The 16873-nt window shown below is 42.3% G+C and overlaps 1 protein-coding gene across 2 annotated transcripts in view; it reads left to right on the forward strand.

Moving 5' to 3' along the window:
* CCSER1 (coiled-coil serine rich protein 1) overlaps nucleotides 1-16873 on the forward strand; it is a 741465-nt gene that overhangs the window by 61293 nt on the left and 663299 nt on the right. The gene's annotated exons all lie outside the window — the stretch shown is intronic.

Raw genomic sequence — 16873 nt, forward strand, 5'->3', positions numbered from 1 at the left:
GTAAGTCAGGCAAATAACTGTATTTACAACTTGGCTACACTTTCTACATGGACTTCTTAAAAAAAAATTGCCAAGTGTACTTTCTAGGAAATAAGTAGAAAAGATATTTCTTTTTTTTAAAGAAGAGTGGATTAGGTATTTAGTCATTTAATGGTTCTAATTGCCTCTAGCAATTGCCATGCAGGATATCATTCTCTCCACTTCAGTTGCTGACTTCTGGCTTAACTCCATTAGTAATGGTGTTATTACTGAACATTGTCATTTTACTATGGATCACTTCATAAGGCCAGTTATCAAAAGGGTAACATGTTTAAACAGATGCCTAAGAATCCCAAGTGCAAAGTGACTGGAGGCTCATTGGTTTTCCAGATAATTTTAATGCCTGGTACCTAAGGAGTAGCCACTGAAAGACCATCAGAGATGCTAATATCACTATATATATTTTTTTTTAATGGTGGCATGGTGCTTAACAGTTCTTTCCCTTTCTTCGTTAATGTTTTTGATAGTGAATAAATACCATATCAATTTTTCTCTCTCATTTAATTTTTGTTTTGCAGCTTTGATTAAATTTCACCTTTAGTTTAAACTCCTGTGTAATCTGAATTACTTCCAAATGACCAATCTTTGATACCTAGTAAGTAATGAATAACTATAGTCATGATTTGAGGAAGTAAAGTGTGGTGAGTCTCATGCGTCAATATACATACAGTTACTACAACCCAGTCTGAGGCAAAGAGGCAAAGAAGGTAGGCCCCATAGCCAGGGAGACAGACCAGGGACAGACTGCACTTGCTCCCGGTGTGGAAGGGATTGTCACTCCCGAATTGGCCTTTTCAGCCACACTAGATGCTGTTCCAGAACCACCATTCAGAGCGCGATACCATAGTCTTTCGAGACTGAAGGTTGTCTACAGTCTACTGCAACCCTGCTGATTACAATATGGAGGGTAGTTTGAGAGAGGAGTTGTGGCTGCTCCAGGTGAGTAAGTCAGGTAAAAAAAACTATTAGAAGATGCATATGTCGTAGTCTGACTTTTAAATTTCATTGCAATCTCTACTGAGTCGTCAAGATAAGAGTTCAGTTTTCAGAACTGTTAGTATAATCTCAGATGGGATGTCTTAAGAGAGAGTGACCTTAAAAGTCATTTTTTATAGTGTCCTTAGGATATACTTACAAAATTGGAACAATCCCTCAGCTTGAATGTCAGGCTTTAGCCAAATTCAGGAACAAGTGATCTGGTTCTAGGGGTATGCAGATAGAGTTCTGGTTGGCTGGGCAGAAGAGGTTGAGACCGGTGCAGCAAGCAGAATTCAAGGGCAAAGCAAGGCAAAAGAGTCTAGATGGTTAATCAGAAAGAGGAGTTGCTGAGACTAACAATACAATTCTATATATGTCTACTCAGAAGTAAGTCCACAAATGGGATTCAACACAAATGGGATTTACTTCCAGGACAGTGTTTATAAGATTGCAGCTTTAGGAATCAAGAATGAAGCAATGTTATATAGGACTGACCTGCCCCTATTGATTCCACAGATAAGCAAGCCTAGGCTGGCCTTATGAGCTGCAGTACCCCCTGTGGCCATCATTGGGGTGTCACTGCAGAGCAGCAAAGATAAGGCCAGTAATGTGAGGTGTTTGAAAACAGTGTTATTAACTTTATTCAGCCCATTGTATTCAGTAGGACTTAGGCTGTAATCTTATCTTACTCGATGGAAACAAACACCTCTACCAATAATTTATTGACAACTACATGGGAGCTGCCATGGTAGTGTACAGTCGGACCTCGGTATCTCCAGGAGATCTGTTCCCAGACCCCCCGGGGATGCCAAAACCCATGAATAATCACATCCGTGGGTCCTGGTTCATAGGATATCTGGCGGCGACCAGAGATGTTCTCTGGTTGCTGTTGGAGGTGTTCTGAGGCCCACAAAGGCCGCGTACAGCCTCTGCATGCCCCAGAAAGGCTACCAACCATGACCGGGAAACATCTGCGGTCACATCAGGGAGCTCAGGTCTGGCCTCATTCACATGTTCAGAACTCACAGGTCCTGAATTCACGAATATAGAGGCACGACCTGTAGAAGTAAAATGCCTGAACCTGACTTGAGCTCTGGTTTGAGTTTCCCTTCCCTGTTACGTGCTGGGGGGCTGCTATACCTGACAACCTAAATTCTGTGCAGCAGCTTGCCATGAAGATTTGACAGTTTTCACCCCACCACTGCAAACTGCTAAAAATTGTTTGCAACGACAAGGTAATTGGTTGGTGCACACCTGCAGATTTGGAGCGGCCAGTATGCTTCTGTTTGCCTGCGTGCTTGGGCCTTCGTCACATTCGTTACAGCAACAGTATCCCAACATAACATTACTACACAAACAACCTTTCATTTGGACTTCACATTGAACAACCTGTGATAGCATTATTAGTGGCTCCTGACTGCTTCCCAAAGGACCTGGTTAATGGTGAGGTGAGCTGCCAGCGACCCTGTCAAATTCTCTGCAAAATCACCTCGAGCATGCCCAGCAGGTGTTCTCTGACTATTTTCTGAGGGTGGCGCTGGCTGAGCGTGCGCAGCTGCCCAGCACATCTCTCTCCGTGTTCCTTCACAGGGTTCTAACCATGAATGGCTGGATCTCATAAACAAAGCCAAAGGAAGGTGAGGCTTTTTTTTGCTTGGCGGAGGCAGCCCCTGAGAGAGGGCATGTGGTGGCTTCTGTGGCATTTTTGAGTGCTCATATTGAACACCCCAAAAACCTCTCCATGCAATCGCTTGGAACGATCCCACTTTATTTTCAAAGCATTCCAGAAAGATGGTGACATCTGTAAATTAATTTCTCATCCTCAGCCCACAGTTTGTGGAAATGTACTTGTTCTCGAGGGAAGCCCTGTCGGTGTCTTTGCTATTGTTTCTTGGCAGCAAAGAGCCTGGTTTATGTTCACCTGTTTGCAGGACTGCTGTGAAGAATTAACAAGTTAATGTTTACAAAGTACTTTGAATATGGGGGGGGGGGCAAAGAATACTGTTGTGTAGAAAGTGCTAAATATTTACTTGAAGTCATTCAGTGCCTCCTGCAGTCTGTCAATACCAGGATTCTTAAAGCTGAGCCTGAGATAACAGACCTGGTCTGCCTTAGGGGGTGCCTGTTTATTACACGACATAAATTAGAAGCTTAAATGCTTCCAGCATGCCAGAGAAATAATCATGACAGCTTTTTATGGCAGGTTCCTGTTTTATATGGCAGAAACCCATTGAGTGTTTATGCAAAGAGGCATCCTTTTAACATTGTTTGTTCTGCATTTTTCTTCTAATTAAATACATCTTGTTTCATGCAAAACATTGATTTTTGAACTGTGTGTTTGTAAATGAAGAGTTTAATCTTCAGTGATGAAAGGAGAGAATGATCAGAACAATTGATGTACGTAAAGATGGACAGCAGGCTTCAAGAACAACTGCAGCCTCCAGTTGTTTCAAATGAAGCAAACAGCTTCAGACCCCCCCCCCCCAATGAATTAAGATAGAATAAAATTAGTTTAGACGTTATCTTTCTTGTCCTAGGTGACAGGGCAAGTAAGGATCAGAGGCAACTCAAAAGATTCAGAGCTGCAGAGGCTCTGAAGACCTGAGTACAGGACTGCCTTGTTTATCACAGGTTTGGTGATTTAACTCACCACGGGTTCTGAACCCACAGTGGAGGGCCTGACCTGAGCTCCTGTATGTGACTGGAAGTATTCCCTGATCACCTCAGTGAGGCTTTCTTCAGGCCTCAGAATACCTCTGGATACGACCAGAGAACACCTTTGGATGCAACTGGATGTCCTATTGGACCCAACCTTCAGATTTTGCTTATCTGCAAGTTTCACTATCTGCGGGAATTCCAGGAACAGAACCCCAGAGATACTGAGGTCCAACTATAATACAAAGATGTCTTTTAGATTCATAACAAGAAACAAAGCTACCTCCTAAGATTCTTGCAGGAAATGTTAATGGTGAACACAGCTACCTTGCTGGTTGCCTGACTTTAGCTGTGAGAGCCCTTAAGGAGAAAGTTTTCACCACCAGCACAGTTCTGTAGTGCAGAATTGAGTTTGATGATTTTTCTTCTTGTCATTCACTTGTTACTAAGAAACTTCCTCATACTCAGTTGAAACATTGGCCTATCCAGTCCAATTTTAGAGAGCCATGGAATATAGCTTGGGCAGATTGCTTGGTCTGCTTTTGCTCTGGGTGGTTCTGCAAAGTTTATTTTAAGCAGAGGTCCCTCTGGCCCTGCTAGTTGAAGTGTTTTAACCAAAAAGGCCAGGGGCTGAACCTTAGCAATGCAAAGCAAGTACAGATGTTCCCTTGCATCCATGAGGGATGTATTCCTCTGTGTCCGTCCACCCCCCCCCCCGGGATAAAGAAAATCACAGATATGGGGGGACCCTATCTCCGCCCCTGCACCCATAACTTTTGTTTCTTTTGTTTATATTGTTTACAGTTGCATTGTGTATCTTGCTTTAACCAGACTCTATAAGCTTATAGCAAGACAAGCTTGCAGGCATCCTGTAGCTAGAGGGGTCGACTCAGCAAATGTCAACAGGAAGCAGGATTGGTTTGCAATTCTGGTTTGTAGGAAGTGCTCAATAAAGGTTCATGGTTATACATCATGGCAAAATGTGATTTAACAAGGGAGTGTACTATGAAACAGGGTGCTCAAAGACAGGAAGGAATTGAAAGAAAGGAGTGCTTGAGCTCGTTGTTCGTTTCTGATCCAACAAACCCATAAACCGGCACCTCTCAAACTGTGGATCGGGACCCACTAGGTGGGTCACACAACACCTAGTTCAGCCGCCATTGAAAAGACAGGGTTCAGAGCTGCTGGGCAGGGCAGGCTCCCAGTCGGGGAGAGGCATGGTGCTTTGCCTTGAACAGATGGGATGCTGGGAAGGGGGGGGGAATTATGTGGCTGGAGAAGGATCCAAGTCTGTGTTCTGCTTTGACATCTAATAATCTGAGCCAGAAAGTTTGAATTCCGAGCTTTGCAAAATAACAGCACAAATGCGCTGTGTAATGGGACCTTTGGCTGATCGCAGCTTAGGTTTGAAGTTTAAATTGATGATGTCACTCCCGACCATTACATCACTTCCAGGTTAATGACAATCACTTCCGGTGATATCATTCTAAAAAGTGGGTCCCGGTACTAAAAAGTTTGAGAAGCACTGCCACAAACTGTTCAACTGAGTGTGACATTTGAATCAGGTCGTGCCACTTGCCCCAAAGAATGTGTGACCTGGCTTGCAGCTGAGATCTTATTTAAATCAGTGTGTTTACCCAATCATTAGATTTGTTGCCATGGTTCCTGTATGCCTGTGGAGCTTTTTATGCTAAGTTTTTTTTTTTTTATTGCTTTTGGGGTTATTTAAAATAAAACAACAACAATAATATGAAATGGATTTGGAGGTTGGTCTTGTAGTTTAATGCTGTGTCATCGTGGCTACTTAATAACCCAGTATAATGAGCTGGCACAGTAAAATGCCAGTGGGATAAGACTCCTGGGTCATTGTTTTGCCAGGTGCTCATATAAAAGGCTCTCTCTCTCTCTCTCTCTCTCTCCCCCCCCCCCCATTTTGTGCACCATTAGAAAGCTCAGACACGCTGCTGTATTCCTGATGCAATTAAAAATGCATTTCTTGTTAATGCAGGTGGGCCTGCATTATCCGTGGGTTTGGTACCAGCGGATTTTATCATCCCGGGTTTCAAACCCGCACAGCGTGAACCCGCACACACCCTCCCTACCCTCAGAACACCCTCCAGATGCAATGGAGCAGAGCTCTGGTTGGATTCAGAGGGTTTGGGTGGCCCTAATCTGTAGATTCAGGGCCCAATCCTATCCAATTTTCCAATGCCGGTGCAGCTGTGCTGATGGGGCACGCATTGCATCTTTTGGTGGGGAGTCAGTCACAAAGTCCTCCTCAAAGTAAGGGAACGTTTGTTCCCTTACATCAGGGTTGCATTTCAGCTGCACCAGTGCTGGACAGTTGGATAGGATGAGGCCCTTAATCATCTATGGATTTTGGTATCTGCAGGGTGTCCAGGAACCCCCATGGATAGCAAGGGCCACCTGCAGTTCAATGCCACCTTTATGAAACAATCTTTACATTCTGCGGATTCCTTAGAGGAGGACCCACATGATGAATCCTTTCACCCTTTTTTAGGATCTTGTTCCTGCTGCTCTCCAGGGCTAGGCTGAAGAGTCCTTCAGGAAGACTCTCTTCCAGTGAACACACTTGCTCCTCCCCATCACCACCAATGCAGACATTTTCTCCGTTGGATGAGCCAGGGTGCATGTGGCTGCTGCTACCGTTCCTTCCCTAGACCTGTTTGATATTTTAAGAGCAGCTGCAAGTGAATTCAGTAGAAAGAGTGAGCTTGGGTTTATTTTTCCCCCTCTTCCCTTTCACAATGAGAATTCTTTCCACAAGCTGCTGTCTGATCCTCAGGGGAAAATATAAGCTGTTGTATTGTACATGGATGGGGGTGAACAAGTTGAAATTAAATCTGAACAAGACAGAGGTCCGGTTGATTAGGAGGTCTGCAGTTCTGGCTATGATTCATCAACCTTTCCTGGATGGGATTGCACTCACTTTAAAATACCAGGATCAAAATTTGGGGTTTTTTCCTGAACCTGAATGCCTGGGTGTTGGCCATGGCCAGAGATACTTCCTGCTCTGTGTCAGCTGGTGCATCAGTCATGTCCTTTCCTGGGTCAACCAGATTTGGCCATGCTGACGCCTGAATCGATTCTGTCACAATTTAGATTGCTGTAACGCACTCTAGGTGGAGTTTTCCCGAAGCGCCCCCCCCCCAAAACTTTGAATGGTACACAGTGTTTTTACCAGTGCCAGACTGTTCCATCAAGTGATGCTGCTCCTATGCCAACTTCATTGACTGCTGTTTTAGTTCTGAGTGCAATTCAAGTTCCTGGTCATTATCTTTAGCTGTGGGTAAGGGTCCAGTCCTAACTAAATGCTGCCCACAAGGTGTAGTGGCACCAGCACAAGCTCCGCTGTATCCTGTGGACAGGTGGAGAGCATGCGGGGCCAGAGAGATAAGTGAAAGGTTTACTTACCCTACTTTGCACCTTCATGACCTCCAATGCGTGTACTCGAATTTGTGCCAGCTATTTTGTATTGAGGCTGAACTGGTTTCTTTTTGGAAGCAAAATGGTGATCGGGATATCGCTCACCACATGCCCCACAAAGGCCCTGATCCCCACCGCCAATCTGCCCAACCCCACTGGTGGCTTTGTTCTGGTGGTGAGTCTCCAGCACCGCCTCCTTCTGCAGCAGAACGCACAAAATGGCCACTGTTGGAGCACCGTGCATACCTGTTTCATTTTCATTGATACCTCCATGTGCCGGCATGATCCTAGTTAGAATTGGGCCATTTGGAGCCGAATAGCTGCAGGGTTGTCTTCCCCCCAACATAACTTCTTGTATGCAGAGGCCCTCTTATGAATTCTGATGCATTCTTATTGGTTCTGTCACCACTAGAGGCTTGGTTGCTTAAGAAAGATGGACAGCCTTTTCCTGCCCTGTAAAGGCTGCCTCCCTGTTTTCATTTAAATGCCTAGGTGGTAATGCTTCTTTTTAATCAAACTTTAGAAGTTTAGTTCTTGTTGGTTTGACTTGATGCTCTGTTTTGGGGTCTGTGTGAGTCTGATTTTTATGGGGGGGGGGGTTTTCTGGTTTTTTGCTTTTTTTCTGTTGTTTTACTTTGGGATTCCGAGCTACCAAAAATAAAATAATTTTTCTAGGTTCAGGGGACAGAGTTTTCACTGGGAAAATGCCACAGCCATTTGCTTACCCCCCTCCCCTCAATCCCACAGTCCTGATCAAATTTGGGGTTAAAAAATGGCTGATGATATGATTATAGGTCTCCCACTGTCACATCTAATTGAACCTTTATTTGAAGCTAAATTCCTTTTGAGATCAGTGGGGACTTTAAGGTAAATTTGTTCCGGATCAGGATGTTAATCAGCTTAATAACTGACAGCATCAACCGCTACAAAATTTACTTTTGAAAGAAAAAGTTTTATTGGACATCCTGGGAGAATTCTCATAAGCCAAAGAGCCCCTAGGCCACTGCCTGTTGGTACAGAGCCAAATGAAAGTGTTGGCGTAATGACCCAGGCATGTCAATTAGGAATTAATTAAGGAGTCGCTAAATTATTTTTGAGTTTGATGAACAAGGTTGGATGGAAAACACTGCCGTGATTTAGGAGCTCCTACTGCATCTATAAATTAAAACTGGCAATATTTGTTAATGTTTTTATTGGGCTAGATCACAGATTAGCTGCGACAGAACCCCAGTGGCTCTGATGTTGAAATGGGCTTTCAGAAGAAACATACCAGAACTTAATAGATAGTTGGAAAGGATTAATTCAGTTGTGTCACTCAGCAGAGAGTGGAATGGAAAAAGGATAGAGCTGTAACATATACAGTCAGGTTCGGATAATATGGTTGCCCATAATAATGTTTGATTATTTTAGATTGCCACCTTACCCGGGAGAAGTGGATGAAAATCCCATTCTCCAGAGGTGCCTCCCGCGGTAGCCCGGGGTGTGCAGCATCCGGCAGCAGCCGTTCTCGGTGCCGCCGAGACTGGGCGCCCCAGGCAGCTCAGGACTGGGCTGTGTGTCTTTTCTTAACCAGGATCAAGCCAGACACGGTGGGCAAGTTAGTGTTAACTACTCTGTTTTTCATTGCATCTGGTAACCACAGTGGCATTGCTAGGGGGTATGGGAGATGAGGGCTGCACTGGGTGATGCACACAGGGGTAGTGGGGGCACACACTAGTGACCAAAATTGTTATTAGTATTATTATTATTATTAACAGTATTTATATACCGCTTTTCAACTAAAAGTTCACAAAGCGGTTTACAGAGAAAAATCAAATGACTAATGGCTCCCTGCCCCAAAAGGGCTCACAATCTACAAAGATGCAAAAGAATACCAGCAGACAGCCACTAGAAAAGACACTGCTTGGGTGAGGTGGGCCAGTTACTCTCCCCCTGCTAAAAAGAGGAGCACCCACTTCAGAGTGCCTCTTACCCAGTAAGCAGGGGTTACTGCTTACAAAATCGCTAAAATTGCGGTTTGTAGGAGTAATACCATCATGTTATATACCATTCGATGTGTAATTTACAGCAGAATGCAATGGAAAAATCAGAGTGAAATATCTCAATTCCATCAAAAGTTATGACCAAAAAACCGGAAAACAAAAATGTAACTGTCTTATATAACAAAAAAGTACATTTTCTTAATTCAAAATGGACCAATGAGACTGTTTGTTTAAAGAGCCAGAGAGATGTTATTATGACACAGAACTGAACCAATAAGATGTTACTAAGGTGGCACCTGAGGGGAGGGGTGACACCACTATTGACCAAAATAGCTAAAATCGCGGTTTTGAGAATAGTAGCATCATGTTATATACCATTTGATGTGTGATTTATAACAAAAGCAATGGAAAAAAATCACATTGAAATATCTGTGTTCTATCAAAAGCTATAGTAAAAAAAAAAAAATAGAGTGGGGCAATCATACATCACCATGCCCACTGCATGGGAGGAAGTCCATCAGGGGGGTCTCCTGTACTGGGTGATGCAAATTCTAGTGTTGCCACTGGGTAACCACAGCTGCGCTATCTCTTTACATGGAATGTTTGTTTCTTGTAATGAAAGTAATTACCTTTGCTAAGACCCCTCCTTGTCTGTTTAGTGACATTTCGGAGAAATTATGACCAGGGGTGTTTGAAAATGGTTTTATTTTTTCACAGATTTTGAAAAAAAGAATGGAAAAGGCAAAAAGCAGTTATGTGTTTTTATTCCAAGTTCTCATTCCAAGTTCTCATTTTTATTCATTTTAAACACTTATTATTAGCCACAGTATTATTTCTAATTTGAAAAGTAATCAACTTTAATCTTAATTTCTGGAAAATATCTTAAACACCAAAATGTTGTTTTGTGTATTGTGTTTTTATTTGGATATTTTAAACACAAAATGCAGTGTTTTGTGTTTTAATGTGTTTTTACAAAAGTAAGCCCCCTGCTTCGGGCTTCTTTCCACAGCTTGTAAGAACATTTTTAAAATTCTAGTTTCAGTTGATTTCTACATGCAGATGATTACTTGATTAATTGTTAAAGGTGCATTCTTCCATCTACTGTGTGTTCAATGTTTAAGTAATGTCCAGTTCAGGGGTGTCAAACATAAGGCCCGGGGGCCGGATGTGGCCCACAGAAGCTTTTTATCCGGCCCTCCTCTCAGCTGCTGAGCAGTGCTGTGGTATTACTGCTGAAAGGGGAACCCCCACAAAAATTGGGCTCTCCCATATCTTGAAATATGATCAAGATTTGTGTGTTTTCTCTTCTGTCATTTGCAGCTAATGAGCACTTTTTCTAAGTGAGAAAAAGTGCTTATTTTTGGTTATGACCTGTTTAATGACAATATTTCCTGCCTAACGACATCACTTTCGGCCCTCAGCAGGCATCATGAATGCAATTTGGCCCTATGTATGAAATGAGTTTGACACTCCTGGTCCAGTTGGTTATGGAAGTCCAGCGAAGATGACAGAGGTTGTAAATTCATGCATCAGTGTGAGCAGCATTTTTTATGTGGTCATGAATAGTAAAGAAAATGTTGACATATTAATTCCCTGTTGGTAGAGTGGCACTTTAAGCAAGCTAAGATGATAGAAAGAGCAGAGCCGGGTCACTGGGTCAGAAAACAATACAGCCAAACACAATAATTTGCTATGGCTCTTGTGCTGCAATTAGATACAAAATATGCACCTCAATATAAAGTCTCATGGCCCCTTATAATTACAAGGTGGCTTTGTGATGCACTAGCTTGATTAACACCAGCATTATCAACTGTCAATTACCAAAAAGAAAAAAAAAAGCAGTAATTAAGACAAGCAAATGCTCTTGCTTCCTTCTGGAAGTCTGACATTCCTAGGTATTTTTAAAGAGTTCAGCAAAAGCAAAAACTCACTGAGATGAAAAATATAATCTTCACACATGCCCTGGGGCATGGTGTAATGAACATCCCCCTCATTACAACAAATTAAGATACAACCACATTCACTTAAAAACAATTGCAAAGAGTTTTCAATTTTTTGGACAATAAAGTTTTAATAGCATACCAGGTGCTAATACTCTGTATTTTTTTCCAGCTTGGGGATTTACAGAGGGTTAAGACAGTCACTCTAATGGAAATGCTCCAGGAGCCAATTCAGTACTAAAAAGTCTACTCTTGGTTCTCGATTGTATACACAAATTGAGAAGTTAATATATGAACTCCATAGTCACTAGAACTAATTTGTGTTTTACTTTTCAGCACAATCATTCTTAATTTGTGGCAAAGCATTCTCTTATTTGTGATCATACTGTTTCCGTGGGTATATTCAAACCTCTGCTGTTTGGGTGGGAACAGTGGAATCTGATTCCTGTGTTCTGCTCTTTCCTCCTTCCTTCCCTGGTCTTCATAGGATTTTGCCCCATATAATCCTGTTGAGTTCTAGGTGGGGTTGACTCAATCAGGGGATTCTAGATGATGACACCTGCTGGGTTCTGACTTTGTTTTCCAACCTAGTTGAGGGTCCAGTGGCTAGTTGGAGTGGCTAGATTGACCTTAAGCATTGGATTGGTGAAAATTGCTGAAGGTGTGAAGCATCTTGGCAGTCCTTAGGAGGTGGCTGTGATCACAAGACATCCAATATGAAAAGGTGGGAGAAAACAGTGATAACACCGCTTTCTGTACTTCTGATTTTTGTAAAACAAAAACAACCCCCCCCCCCCAAATCTGCAAAAACTAAAACTTTTTTTTTTACTATTTATTGGGGGTGCATGGATAATGACTGTGGTTGCATCTGCTGACATTATACCACCTGTCTCACCTACCTAGTACCTTAGATTATAATTTATAATTATAATGTAAATTTTGAATAAAAACACTTAACACCGCTATCTGCATTTCTGACTTTGGAAAACACCAAAATCCGCGAAAAAATAAAACCCTTTTCTCCCACCTCTACCAATATGTTGCTCATGCAGGATTTTGAACTGAAAGGCTTCATCTGAGGTATGAAAATGCCTTTTGAATTTAAGGACAAACAAAACTCCATTCAGATTTGGAGCACTGAACTCCATGGATCAGTTAAGGGGTAGGGGAGTGATCACACATTTCAATGAAAAGTCTGACCTGCTTGGCCTGTGGAACTGGCCTTTTGCCATCCGTCCCATAAATAACCACTTAACAGACAGGAAAGGGTCTGGCCCTTGGGTCTCCAAGCAGGTGCTTTTTGTAAAGTATAGTTGGCAACCTTCAGTCTCGAAAGACTATAGTATCGCGCTCTGAATGGTGGTTCTGAAACAGCGTCTAGTGTGGCTGAAAAGGCTGATTCGGGAGTGACAATCCCTTCCACACTGGGAGCAAGTGCAGTCTGTCCTGGTCTGTCTCCCTGGCTATGGGCCTTCCTTCTTTGCCTCTTTGCCTCAGTCTGTTGGCCAAGTGTCTCTTCAAACCGGGAAAGGCCATGCTGCATAGCCTGCCTCCAAGCGGGCCGCTCAGAGGCCAGGGTTTCCCACCTGTTGAGGTCCACTCCTAAGGCCTTCAGATCCCTCTTGCAGATGTCCTTGTATCACAGCTGTGGTCTACCTGTAGGGCGCTTTCCTTGCGTAAAGTACACAAGTGTAAATGGGTATCTCCTGCACACCTTGAATCAAAAGGAATACATGGAAATAAAATATTGACCACATGACAACTCCTAGGCCGTAACTCACTGCCTTTTCCTCGATCCTTCAGATTCCCTAATTTTTACAACCTCCCTCCAGCAGGCTCTTCCCCCGCCTTCCAGGTCAAAGTCACACATCCCACAACAAGGAATGCTATGAAAGGTAGTACCTGTTATGTGTTACAAACATAATTCGACATTAAAAAAAGAATTTTTTTTTTTACAAAGGCAGTTTTCAAAGTAACAGGAAGGAAAACAAAGAAAGAAATCATTATATTTTATTTTGCAAGTTCATCACAGGTTACAAGCCATGATGATCATATGCATCCTTTGAGAAGTATCCTATCTCTGAATACCAAATGTAAGGTAGTGGCAACTGGATACAGGCGGTTTGCTATCTTGAGTGATCCCTGAGGCAGCTGGTGGGCCACTGTGAGATACAGGAAGCTGGACTAGATTGGCCTTTGTCCTGATCCAGCAGGGCACTTCTTATGTTCACCCAGTTCATGAACCCGCTGAAGCCCATCCATGGACCCCAGTTAAGAACTCCTACTCTACACAAACAGATGTACGTGTGGGTGCTGGTTGGACATGTTCTAATGGCTTTGTATTTAGATTACCCTCATAAAATATCTGAAAAGGGCGGGTGTGTGTGTGTGTGTGTGTGTGCGTGTGTGTTCATTGAGAAGGGTGAAATTAATGGAATGGCCCAGCCAACTGTAAGATGATTTTCAGATCTTAATTGTGTTTAGATTCTTTTAGTTGGGTCAATTTCCAAGTTTCTTCTTCCTCTTCTTCTTTCTGTTCCATTTTAGATCAAATACAAAAAGAAAAGAAAAGAAAAACCATTACAGAGATTTGGTTTTGCAGGGTATCCTATTTTTGATGAGGTCTGCAGTGTTCAGTCACAGTCGTATAAAATACATTTATGCAGACTTCCATTATGTTCTTTTTAATGGAGACAAGGATTTTCTCATCTCTCTTGCATGGAACAAACTATGTACCAGGTTGATATTTAAAGAGTAATGAGCCATTGCTTAATCTGCAGGAAGCGGATTGCTTGAGTACATTTTCCTTCCTCAAATATTTATTGGATGAAAATAAGTTGTCTTGTTTCTTTGTGCAGAAGATGATTATTCACACTAAAATGGGTGAATGTTTGAATAGTTGAGGTGAAGACAACAGGGGTTTTCCTGCCTGAATATATATTTTTCAGGGGCAGAGTCTATGTTATGGAGAATATATTATTAGGAAATGTGCAGTCATCTCTTTGGAACCAGTATCTTACTGAACAGTTTAGAAGACTTACAGCCCAATCCTATCCCCCCTTCCTGCTGCTGGAACTAGTGTTCTGGTAGTGCAGTTTGCTTTACAGCCTTCACAAATGGCCTTATGGAAGCACGTGGAACTGAGTGCTTCCATCCCGCCAGCTGACAGGCTGCAGAGGTTTTTTACTCGTTGGCTGGATCTGGAGTGGCCATCACCAATGTTAAGTCAAGGGTGGGAAGTTGGCAGGAGTGGTGAATCTAATGGCAATGGCGTGTACCAGAATCTAGCCCCTCCAGTCTAAAGCTCCCCACCCCTTTCTTTTGCTTGAACTTGCACCAGCTAGTGAGTTGACACAGGTCCAAGGATACCCATTGGTCCGGCTGAGGGAAAATAATTCCCCTTTCCCTTCAAGTCTCTCAATCTGTTCCCTTTGTTCCTCTTTAGTGCAAATGCATTGGAGACAGCGTGAAGGGATAGTATTGGGCTGTAAGAAAGCATTCTTCTGATCAGAAGGGAAGTGATAACGCTATTGGAATACAGCTGCTAGATTCCAAATTGCTCTGTGTTGGAAATTATTATTATTATTATTATTATTATTATTATTATTATTATTATTATTATTATTATTATTATTATTATTATTATTATTATTACTAATCTGTGGAACTCCTTGCCACAGTATGTGGTAATGGCATCTGGCTTAGATGCCTTTAAAAGAGGATTGGACAGATTTATGGGGAAAAAAAAGTTCATCATAGGATACGTCATAATTATTGATGCAACGTCTGGATTTAAGAGGTAGCCGTCTCTGAATGCTTGATGGGGAGTGACATCAGGATACAAGTATCTTGTTGTCGTGTGTGCTTCCAGAGGCATCTGATCGACCTTCATCATCATCATCATCATCATCATCTAAAACACCCATTAATCAGAGAATGGTATAAAAAGTCTAGAATATAGTTATGAGCATGTTCTCTACATAGTTATAAATGTTGTTAAACCCAAAATAATGTGATAATTCTCTTTGGAAAAAATGTGCCATTTCTTAATGAATTTTTGACATGGAGAAATCATTTTCCAAGAGGCCATTAAAATTGATATCCTATAATCTAAATAATAAATACCTGGTTATTACTTGTTGTTATTGTTGCCTGGTACATGACATGTCATTTGTGAAAAGTAAAAACCTGACAAGATTGTAATCTCTTTTTGTACTATGTTGTAGTGGAATATTTTTGACCAACAAATTGCAGATCAATTATGCTAAATCTAAGATAATGATATTTGCTAACAGATGGAAAGCTTTTAAGTGGTCTTGTAATGGCAACAAAATGGAACAGGTTAAGCATTTCAAGTACCTGGGTATCAACTTTCATTACAGACTCACTTGGGCTTTTCATCGCAAGGCAGTGCAGAACGCATCCAAACTAGCTTCCTCAGCCATTTCCCGTTTCTTTTTCACCTGCGGCAATGGTTATGTTCCGGCCGCTCTGGAGGCGTTTAAGGGAAAGTTTCTTTCCCAGGTTCTTTATGGCTCTCCTGTCTGGTATAAGGCTATTAACCAACCACTAGAACGCATCCAAGCCTCCTTTTTGCGGAAGATTTTGGGCTTACCCAGGTGTGTTCCCTACTCGGTCCTGTGTCTCGAGGTGGGATTAATTCGACTAAGGACTACTGTATGGTTAAGACTTCTGAAATTTTGGTTTAGGATTTTATTTAACCCCACCTCTTCTGATCTAATGCATCAATTATTATCGGATCCAGTCCTGCCTATAGAGATCACTGATCTTCTAACTAAAATTAAGTCAATAGGGCTGGACCCTGCAGAGTTAGGTATGATTAGTTGTGATGCAGCTTACAGAATTGTCAAGGGAAGAATTCTGGATATCGAACAACAAGAGCTGTTTAGTGCCGCCAGAACCACTTGTTCTCTACTCCATCTCCATATTCCAGTCAGTTTTGGGAAACTGGCCTCCTTCTTTTACCACCTGGTGTGCCCGCAGGCTCGAAGAGCTTTCACACTTTGTAACTTTGCAAGATGTAACGCTCTTCCATCAGCCTTGTTAATGGGCAGGTTCAGCGGTATTCCCTACTCAGAGAGGAAATGCAAGTGTGGTAGGGATTGCATTGAGACTCTAATGCATACCTTTTTCTACTGCCCGCTACATGATGTGTCACACAAGAAATTTCTAGGTCCATTGTTAGCTAGGATGCAGCGCTGGGGGGATTCAACCATGCTTCAGTCTCTCCTTTCCACTCCTGATCCTGAGACTCTGGATAATGTTGCTTCCTTTTTATCTGGGGTAATAGCCAGGCAGAGCCCTGGGACTCTGGGCAGCGACTGATGTTTATGCTTATGTTGTGTTGTGTTTTTTGTATATTCCTGTTTTGTTCTGTTCTTTCTCTGTATTTTATGCCAATAAAGGTCTTACTGAACTGAACTAGTGGAATATTTATATTATTTCATGTTGTTTTGTTCAGTGTAATTGTAGTTAACAATGGTGAAAACCTAAAATAAATTTAAAAAGAGCATCTAAAAACTGAAATATGCTGCAATCCTATACACAGTTGCCTGAGAGTAAGTCCCATTGAGTATAGTCTCGCATACTTCTGAGTAAACATGTATAAGATTGTGCTGCGTGACTGGCAATACCTGTCAGCTGTGAGGAGAAGGGGTCTGGATTGCAATCATGTTGCACTCTGTGTGACCATGTGTGTGACTCTTCCTGTGCTGTTTCTTCAGCCAATAAGGGTCCTCAGAAATGACTATTTGCAACAGCCTTGGAGCGGGCATTTTTGGCAGTGAAATAAACACAGGGGGAAGAGGGTAA

The sequence above is a fragment of the Tiliqua scincoides genome, chromosome 6 (genome assembly GCF_035046505.1).
Source record: "Tiliqua scincoides isolate rTilSci1 chromosome 6, rTilSci1.hap2, whole genome shotgun sequence".
Taxonomy (NCBI): Eukaryota; Metazoa; Chordata; class Lepidosauria; order Squamata; family Scincidae; genus Tiliqua; species Tiliqua scincoides.